The sequence below is a fragment of the Pelobates fuscus genome, chromosome 2, assembly GCF_036172605.1.
Source record: "Pelobates fuscus isolate aPelFus1 chromosome 2, aPelFus1.pri, whole genome shotgun sequence".
Taxonomy (NCBI): domain Eukaryota; kingdom Metazoa; phylum Chordata; class Amphibia; order Anura; family Pelobatidae; genus Pelobates; species Pelobates fuscus.
Window position 1 is genome coordinate 7,658,769 of NC_086318.1, and position 10,497 is coordinate 7,669,265.

Consider the following 10,497-nt stretch of genomic DNA (forward strand, 5'->3'; position numbering starts at 1 on the left):
TCCCAGCTCTAATCCCATTCTATACATTATTCCCAGCACTTATCCCATTCTATACATTATTCCTAGATCTAATCCCATTCTATACATTATTCCTAGATCTAATCCCATTCTCTACATTATTCCCAGCTCTAATCCCATTTTATACATTATCCCCAGCTCTAATCCCATTCTATACATTATTCCCAGCTCTATTCCTATTCTATACATTATCCCTAGATCTAATCCCATTCTATACATTATTCCCAGCACTAATCCCATTCTATACATTATTCCCAGTACTAATCCCATTCTATATATTATTCCCAGCTCTAATCCCATTCCATTCATTATTCCCAGCACTAATCCCATTCTATACATTATTCCTAGATCTAATCCCATTCTATACATTATTCCTAGATCTAATCCCACTCTATACATTATTCCCAGCACTATTCCCATTCTATACATTATTCCCAGCACTAATCCCATTCTATACATTATTCTTAGCTCTAATCCCATTCTATACATTATTCCCAGCTTTAATCCCATTCTATACATTATTCCCAGCTCTAATCCCATTCTATACATTATCCCCAGCACTAATCCCATTCTATACATTATCCCCAGTACTATTCCCATTCTATACATTATTCCCAGCTCTAATCCCATTCTATACATTATTCCCAGCTTTAATCCCATTCTATACATTATTCCCAGCTCTAATCCCATTCTATACATTATTCCCAGTACTAATCCCATTCTATACATTATTACCAGCTCTAATCCCATTCTGGGAGACAGAGACTGTAAAATGTCAGAAATCTGTATAATTAGAACATTATACTGCAATAAATACTTATTGAGAAAATAATTTAAACTCTGACAAAAATTTACCTTGCGTTGGCCGGGAATCGAACCCGGGTCAACTGCTTAGAAGGCAGCTATGCTCACCACTATACCACCAACGCTGTGATATGGTTAATGTTACAGAGACTATAGTGTACTCACAGAGCTGGGACCCTGGTTCACACCTGACAGTATACACTGGGTTTAATTACTATTAACCATTCTATATTCTCATTATTAGACAAATATATCTTATACTGAGTGATTATAATCCATTATATATTATACTGAGTGATTATAATCCCATTAAATATTATACTGAGTGATTATAATCCGTTATATATTATACTGACTGATTATAATCCTATTAAATATTATACTGACTGATTATAATCGGTTATATATTATACTGAATAAATACAATAAGTATTGTAATAGTAGAAAATAACATATAATAACACATTACCGCCCGATCCTCTTCCCCGACGGTTCCCTTGCCAGTGTGGCGTTCTAAGGGACTCCGGCCACTGCGATCCCGAGTTTTATAATGGTATTCCTATGGCTCGTGAACAAATATGGCACCAATGTGCGCGTGACGTCAAGTCATCGACACACGCACGTTTTGGGTTCAAATGTCATGTACTAGCCAATCACTGTACAGAGAGGCATATTTAAACCCTGAATAGCCTTTTCTCAGTGCCCTGTCATGGTTTCCACCTGTTGGTCGTCAGAGGGTGCGTTCCTATTCATTGATATTTTTGGTATTTAGCTTGTATTTGAAACCCAAAAAAGTACCTTAAAAACACATAAAAACCCCATAAATTTACATCCCATGATAGCCCTGATCTGGCTGACCAACATATCCAAAAATCACCCAGATCAGATCAGGGGTCAGAAATTCTATGGAAGTCATAGTTTTGCCCAGGCGCACGCAGGATTTCATGCCCAAAACAGTTCTATAAAATCACGGCTAAGTGCCGCTGGAGGACCGACCGGGAACCATGAGGTTTTCATGTCGAAAATAGTTCCAGGGCATTCAAGTCCCCCTGAAGTCTGTTCACAGTTTTGGTCCATGCGAACAAGATGGCCGCCACCACGTGCTCAAATGTCAAATGGCGGCCACTTCAACTGTTTGGGAGTTCGAAGAACCATTGTTTAATGTCCCAATAGCCAAAATAGGGTTTCTCAACCACAATAAATTAAAGGGGCCATAGTCACAGGGTAAAAGGCTGGCAAGTAGTCCCCTCCAAAAACCAGTGGCGAGGTCATTTTCGCCACAGGGCCAAATAGACAACTATTACAAAAGACTGCACACTGTCATTGGTGCTAAAGGGGGCAATACACAGTATTAAGAACTAAGCGTATGTAGACTTTTAGAAGTTAGAACACTCAGATTTGGGAGGGCGAGGAGAGATGACTTGACACATACGCTCGCACGTCTTGCTGATGATACAGGGTGCCCAGCATTTTTAGGGTGTAGCTCGAGCCGGGAGCGGGGACTCCACTGCAGCTGGAGCTGTGAGTGGTCCATTTTGTTTCTATAATTTTATATTTTATTACAATCTACACTATATTCTATTTTTCTTGTTTTTAGAATATATTTGATACACACGACTTTACAAAGTTAACGTGACGGAAACTATCAGGGTCCCTGAAACACTTCAGACCCAGACGCCGAGGCTTGACTGGGATCACTTAGGGCCTTTTCCACCCTGGACCAAACACCAGATGACACATGGTGAAGGTTAAACAGCAACTCTTTAATACTACAGCATACCTAGTTTAAGCCCCCAACAGCCTCATTTACATACAATAGGTTACATAGATTACTATAGTACAAGGAAGGGTGGGGTCAGACAATAGCAAGGGCTGATGGGAGATTGAGGAGGGACAGAGCAGCAAGTTTAAACTGGTCTGGCAGTGTCCCTGGGACAACGCCCTGCTGGGTAAACAATAGGACAGGAAAAAGGGGGGAGAGGGAGAGGCACAGACCAGCAATACATTCAACATACCCTGCACAAATAATAGGCACAATGTGACAAAACACAAAAGGAATTTGGGAGCCCACCCATAGTGTCTGTGTTCCATCAGCAGTGATGGTGACTACCGTCACACAATCCATCCCACACTTTGGCACCTAGATGGCATTAAATGGGAAGGCAGTTACTATTTTTTTTCATGCCTAACTTTTGGGTCAAAGAGTAGACCAAAAATCTTTAGCATTTTTGCAGAGACTCTATGCTGGTTGTTATTGAACATATCCAGATGCCCCACAGTCATCCATTATTTATATGACTTTTTGATGGTCGAAAAGAACATCTTTCTCCCAAGTAGCCTCAGGGAAGCCATTAGCCTTTTTGACCACTTAGGGATTCCAGTATCCCCTAAGAAAACTGAAGGGTTTTGTATTGCCCTTTAATAGCTTTATTTGGGCATATTGGATTTTAAAACACTTTTTCTGCCCCTTTAAATCTACTTTTCCCCTCCCCCTTTTTCCTGTCCTATTGTTTCTCCAGCAGGGCGTTGTCCCAGGGACACTGCCAGACCAGTTTAAACTGGCTGCTTTGTCACTCCTCAATCTCCCATCAGCCCTTGCTATTTTGGACCACACTATAGGGCACTTTTAACATTGGACATATTGAGCACTCAGGTCCAAGCTATCTGGGGATATGTTGGACATATAGGTTAAACATTGTATGATAAGAGTTATGTATTTTTATGTGGTTTTTGTAAGGGTGGGGTCAGACAATAGCAAGGGCTGATGGGAGATTGAGGAGGGACAGAGCAGCTAGATTAAACTGGTCTGGCAGTGTCCCTGGGACAACGCCCTGCTGGGTAAACAATAGGACAGGAAAAAGGGGGGAGGGGGAGATGCACAGACCAGCATTACATCCAACATACCCTGCACAAATAATAGGCACAATGTGACAAAACACAAAAGGAATTTGGGAGCCCACCCATAGTGTCTGTCTTCCATCCCCAGTGGAGCCCCTGCTCTGATCTGGGTGATTTTTGGATATGTTGTTCAACCAGATCAGGGCTATCCAGTGATGTATATTTGTGGGGGTATGTTGTTGCTTTGGGTAAAAATGTATATTTTCTGCCTGTGGTAATTGAGTTAGTCCATTGTGTTTGGTAATTGTATAACAGGCAGAGGGGAGGGTTTGTGTACATTAGCTGGGAGTGAGCTGGGAGTACATTAGCTGGCCTGATTGAGGCTGCACCAGCCCCAGCTCCTCCCTCTGTACTCCTTTCAGACTGACACCACCTGGCACAGTCCGAGGGAAAAATTATTTAAATGACATGTGCCTGATGATCAGGGCTGTCTGCCTGGCCCCAGGTGCCGCGGCCCAACAGGAAATTTCCCGGTATCCTGTTAGGCCAGTCCGGCACTGGTAACAAGACAAGTTGGACACACAGGAACAGAGGGATTGAGAGCCCTGGTCATTGAGTTTACATGTTAGAGGGAGTGAGGTATAGTGACACAGTAACAGTGGGATTGAGGGCCCTGCTCAGGGAGGTTACATGCTAGAGGGAGTGGGGTATAGTGACACAATAACAGAGGGATTGAGGACCTGCTCATGAGTTTACATGTTAGAGGGAGTGGGGTATAGTGACAGTAACAGAGGGATTGAGGGCCCTGCTCAGTGAGTTTACATGTTAGAGGAAATGGGGTATAGTGACACAGTAACAGAGGGATTGAGGGCCTTGCTCAGTGAGTTTACATGTTAGAGGGAGTGGGGTATAGTGACACAGTAACAGAGGGATTGAGGGTCCCGCTCAGTGAGCTTACATGTTAGAGTGAGTGGGGTAAAGTGACACAGTAACAGAGGGATTGAGGGCTTGCTCAGTGAGTTTACATGTTAGAGTGAGTGGGGTAAAGTGACACAGTAACAGAGGGATTGAGGGCTTGCTCAGTGAGTTTACATGTTAGAGGGAGTGGGGTATAGTGACACAGTAACAGAGGGATTGAGGGACCTGTTCAGTGAGCTTACATGTTAGAGGGAGTGGGGTATAGTGACAGTAACAGAGGGATTGAGGGCCTGCTCAGTGAGTTTACATGCTAGAGGGAGTGGGGTATAGTGACAGTAACAGAGGGATTGAGAGCCCTGCTCAGTGAGTTTACATGTTAGAGGAAGTGGGGTATAGTGACACAGTAACAGAGGGATTGAGGGCCCTGCTCATTGAGTTTACATCTTAGAGTGAGTGGGGTATAGTGACACAGTAACAGAGGGATTGAGGGCTTGCTCAGTGAGCTTACATGTTAGAGGGAGTGGGGTATAGTGACACAGTAACAGAGGGATTGAGGGCCTGCTCAGTGAGTTTACATGTTAGAGGGAGTGGGGTATAGTGACACAAAAGGTAATTGTAGGGTAGAAAAGTAGGTTGCTAGGATCATATTCATTGAGGGCTAGGTGTTGTTTTGATGACAGTTTCAGGAGAGGAATCACGGTATGGGGTGGGAAAGCTGTTCACAGTTTAATTGATATGTTTTCCTGAAGAAGTGAGTTTTCAAAGATTTTTTCAAGGAGTGGAGACTGGGTGAAAGTCTAACAGAGAGGGTAAGGTTGTTCCATAGGAACGGTGCAGCCCTAGTGAAGTCTTTAAGGTGAGCATCAGAGGTAGAAGTACGAACAGATGATAGACATAGGTCTCCGGCAGAGCGTAGGGGCCTAGACGGGACATATTTGTGTATTAGTGAGGATAAGTAATTGGAAGCAGCATTGTGTAGAGATTTGTAAGCAAGTATCAGGATCTTAAATTGAGTCCTATATCTTACGGGAAGCCAGTGTAGGGACTCAGAGGGGGGAGGCGTGGGAGGTACAGGTGGACAGGAAGATGAGCCACGCTGCCGCATTCATTATAGACTGTAACGGTGCAAGTTGGGAACACGTAAGACCACTGAGAAGCGGATAACAGTAGTCAAAACGAGAGAGAACAGCAGCATGGAGAAGCATCTTAGCCGTATCAGGTGTTAAAAAGGGGCGGATCAGCGCTGTTTTTGAGATACAGTGCTCTCTGTATCGTGCTGCTGTCTGTATAATACAGGTTCGTGTGTATAACATCCTGGGACAGTCAGTGCTCCCTGTATAGTGCTGATCCCTGTATAATACAGGTCTGTGTGTATAATATCCAAGGACATTCAGTCCTCTCTGTATATTACAGATCTGTTGATGGTTCAAACAGATGGGTTTCTGTAGTGTAGTGGTTATCACGTTCGCCTAACACGCGAAAGGTCCCGGGTTCGAGACCGGGCAGAAACATTTTTTTTTTTTTCTTGTTTAATATTTTGCTTTTATTATTATAAAAAAAGACATAATAAATTTCACTGAACATAGACACAATAAATATTACATTATTCGAGTATTATTGATAACCCTAACAGGGATCTCTAGATCCTTCTCACTTTTCCTTTCCATTTTTCCCCTCCATTCCTTTTTCCATCTCATAATATAATATGACATACAAAAAAACACCGGACAATATTTCCAGCTAAGAGAACAGGGGGGCCGGGATAAACTTCTATTAACTTTTTACATTCCTTTTAGACATTAAGATGCCTTTCGAACATTGTAAGCCGGTTTATTTCATTCCTATTTTACCGAATACATTTAGTACATACTTTAAATTTGCTGTATGATGTGTATAATGTGCAATGTCAATCAGCAGTGGCCAAGGCCAGTAAGGTATTGTCATGCATGAAAAAGGGCATTCATTCTCGGGATGAGAATATCATTTTGCCTCTCTATAAATCACTGGTAAGACCACATATTGAATATGCTGTGCAATTTTGGGCACCTGTTCTAAAGAAGGATATCATGGCACTAGAAAAAGTGCAGAGGCGGGCTACAAAATTAATAAAAGGAATGGAACATATCAGCTATGAAGAAAGGTTAACAAATTAAAACCTATTTAGTTTAGAAAAACGTCGCCTGAGAGGGGATATGATAACATTATACAAATATATTCGGGGCCAATACAAACCATTGTGTGGAAATCTATTCACAAACCTGACTTTACATAGGACACGAGGCCATGCGTTTGTCAGGGTACCTGAAGCCTCTACCTCTGAGAGAGGTAGAGACTTAGAAGTTTATCCGTCCGGACGGCATGTCCTCTCGGCCCCTCGCGGTTCACCCGGTCTTGCAAACGCCAGCCGCGAGGGAGTCACTTCCTTTTATAGCAGGAGAACCGGAGGTCGACGTCATGACGCCAACCCGGAACGTCCTGTCACTCAAATCTCGGGAGACGAATCAGGACTCGCCGGAGGCGTGTCTTCTCTCCCTAACCAGGATACTTAACAGTGGCTCTCTCATTTACTCATTGCCCTGTCGTGGTTCTAGTCTGCCTAGTCACACAGTGCTCTGTTATTCTCTTGCCTTTTGGTTCTGACTCGGCTTTGGTATTTACTCTCCTGTCTTTCTGTTATCCTTGACCCGGCTTGTCTCTCGCTTACCTGTCTTCTCATTCCCTCGACCTCGGCTTGTCTCTGACCATTCTATCGTAGTTTTACGTTAAGTCCGGCCATTCTAAGGACCGGTATACGTATCTGCTACTCTTTGTACTCTGCGTGTTGGATCCCTGACCCGATCCTGACATTACGACAGGGACATGGATCCTGCAGGTACAAATTGTCAGCTTGGTTCTCCTGATCCTAGGTTTGACGCCATGGATCATAGGATGGATCAGATGGCTCTAGCACTACAGGCGTTGCTATCACGTCCTATTAATCCACCTGAGGAGATGCGTAATACGTCTGCTTCTTCTGTGGGTTCAGGGCTAGAAGTAGCTACTGTAGGTGCTTCTTCCCGAGTTACCCCACCTGTACGTTATGCTGGTTCTCCTGAGAGGTGTCGTGGGTTTTTGAACCAGATCAGTATCCATTTCGAGCTACAGCCCCGTTCCTACCCTACTGATAGGGCAAAAGTGGGATTTATTATTACCTTACTCATTGAGAAAGCTCTGAGATGGGCTAATCCGTTGTGGGAGAATGATAATCCATTAGTCTATAACTATAATGCCTTTGTAGCTGCCTTTAAAAGAACTTTTGATCCCCCTGGCAGGAGGGTCAATGCAGCCAGATTACTGTTGCGCCTTAGACAAGACAACCAAACACTTGTGGATTACGCACTAGAGTTCAGGTCTTTGGCGGCAGAGGTAAAATGGAATGAACAGGCCTATATAGACGTATTTTTAAATGGATTATCCGATGTAATACTTGATGAGGTAGCGACAAGAGAGCTTCCCGAGAACCTGGAAGACTTAATTTCCTTTATCTCTCGTATTGACGAACGTCTAAGGGAGAGGCAGAATACTCGAGATAGAATCGGTAAATCTTCCTTTAGACTAGCACCATCATTTCAAATTTCTGAAACCAAAACTCCACAGGTTTCAGAACCTATGCAGTTAGGCCTTACTTGTCTGTCAGAGGAGGAGAGACAGTTCAGGAGAAGGGAGGGACTATGTATGTATTGTGGAGCCAGAGGTCATGTACGTTTGAGCTGTCCCAGTCGTCCGGGAAACGCTCGCACCTAAGTTTCTCTAGAGGACAGACCTTGGGTGTTTCGATTTTGTCCTCTACTCATAACTACAAAGAACATAGACTCCTATTACCGGTCTCTTTAACTTGGGAAAAGGGAACTTTAGAGACTATGGCATTGATAGACTCCGGCGCTGCTGAGAGTTTTATCGACCAAAAGTTTCTCACCAAACACACTATCCCATCCCAGTTAAGGAAGACACCCTTGGCTGTTGAGGCCATTGATGGTAGACCTTTAGTTGAGCCTGTGATTTTCCGGGAGACCACACCTCTTAACTTAACTACTGGTATTCTACACAAGGAGGAAATATCCCTACTACTCATTTCATCTCCTTCTGTTCCCATAGTCCTGGGATACTCCTGGCTTAAGAGACATAACCCCGTTATAGATTGGAGATCAGGGGAAATAGTTTCGTGGGGTCAGGATTGTCAAGAGAATTGTTTAAAGAAAGTGTCACCTCTTTGTAGTGTCAACACACTTAATAACGCTACCGACTCTACCAAAGTACAGATACCGTCCTTGTATCAAGATTTAAAGGCAGTATTTGACAAAGGAAAGGCTGATACCTTACCACCACATAGGCCTTTTGATTGCAAAATTAATTTACTTTCTGGTACTATGCCCCCCAGGGGTCATGTATACCCTTTGTCTACGAATGAAAACTTAGTTCTAGAGGAGTATATTCGTGAAAACCTAGACAAGGGGTTCATTAGAAGATCCTCCTCTCCTGCTGGGGCTGGATTTTTTTTTGTTAAAAAGAAGGATGGTTCTTTAAGACCCTGCATTGACTACCGAGGTCTTAACAAGATAACCATTAGAAATGTTTATCCGATTCCCTTGATCACCGAGCTTTTTGATCGATTAAAAAGTTCTAAGATTTTCACTAAGTTAGACCTTAGAGGTGCTTATAATTTGGTGAGAATTCACGACGGAGACGAGTGGAAAACTGCATTCAATACTCGATATGGGCACTATGAGTATACTGTAATGCCTTTTGGTCTCTGCAATGCTCCGGCGGTATTTCAGGACCTTATTAATGAGGTTCTTAGGGAGTTTCAAGATGACTGTGTGATTGTATACCTTGATGATATACTTATACATTCCAGGGATATTGAAACTCACCACGGACAAGTCAGAAGGGTTTTACACAAACTTCTTCAGCATGGCTTATACTGCAAATTAGAGAAATGCAGCTTTGACCAATCCCAAACTACCTTTCTTGGTTATGTGATTTCTGGAGAGGGGTTTGAAATGGATCCGGAGAAGCTCCAATCCATATTAGATTGGCCTTTACCTAAGGGTCTCAAGGCTATCCAGAGATTTATTGGTTTCTCCAATTACTACAGACGTTTCATTAAGGGATACTCCTCTATCATTGCTCCCATCACCAATATGACCAAACAAGGGGCTGATACTAAGAATTGGTCTACTGAAGCACTTCTGGCTTTTAAGACACTCAAGGAGCTGTTTGCTTCCGCACCAATTTTAGTTCACCCTGATACTACACTACCTTTCCTACTCGAAGTTGACGCTTCTGAGACAGGTATAGGTGCCGTTCTGTCCCAAAGGTTGGGTGTAGATAAACCATTACATCCTTGTGGATACTTTTCCAAAAAATTGTCAGGTACTGAAAGCAGATATGACATTGGTGACAGGGAACTACTAGCGGTTATAATGGCCTTAAAGGAGTGGAGACATTTATTGGAGGGTACTTTGCATCCTGTTACCATTTTGACAGATCATAAAAACTTATCCTATATTGGAGAGGCTAAACGACTATCATCTAGACAGGCTCGTTGGTCCATATTCCTCACTCACTTCAACTACGTACTCACATATAGGCCAGGTTCTAAGAATTCTAAAGCCGATGCCTTGTCTCGCCAATATGAACCTGTTGCCATATCTGAGCCGGTTTTGTCCTCTATAGTACCCAAGTGTAACATTATCGCTAACACTACTCTCAAAGTCCACTCTCCGCTACTTGATCAGATAAGGAGCTTGCAGCATCTGGCACCTAGACTGACTCCTGCTTCCAGACATTTCGTTCCTCCTGAACTCCAATTGGAGCTCTTACAGTGTCTTCACGAGAGTAAGGTGGCTGGTCATCCGGGTGTTCGCAAGACGTATTCTT

General features: G+C 43.2%; 2 non-coding genes across 2 annotated transcripts; one reads left to right on the forward strand and one right to left on the reverse strand.

Annotated features, from left to right (window-relative positions):
• Positions 1-875: 875 nt before the first annotated feature.
• Positions 876-947, reverse strand: TRNAR-UCU (transfer RNA arginine (anticodon UCU)). Its single transcript has one exon. It is a non-coding gene; the product is annotated as a tRNA-Arg (tRNA).
• Positions 948-6,016: 5,069 nt separating this feature from the next.
• On the forward strand, positions 6,017-6,089 carry TRNAV-AAC (transfer RNA valine (anticodon AAC)). Its single transcript has one exon. It is a non-coding gene; the product is annotated as a tRNA-Val (tRNA).
• Positions 6,090-10,497: the final 4,408 nt, after the last annotated feature.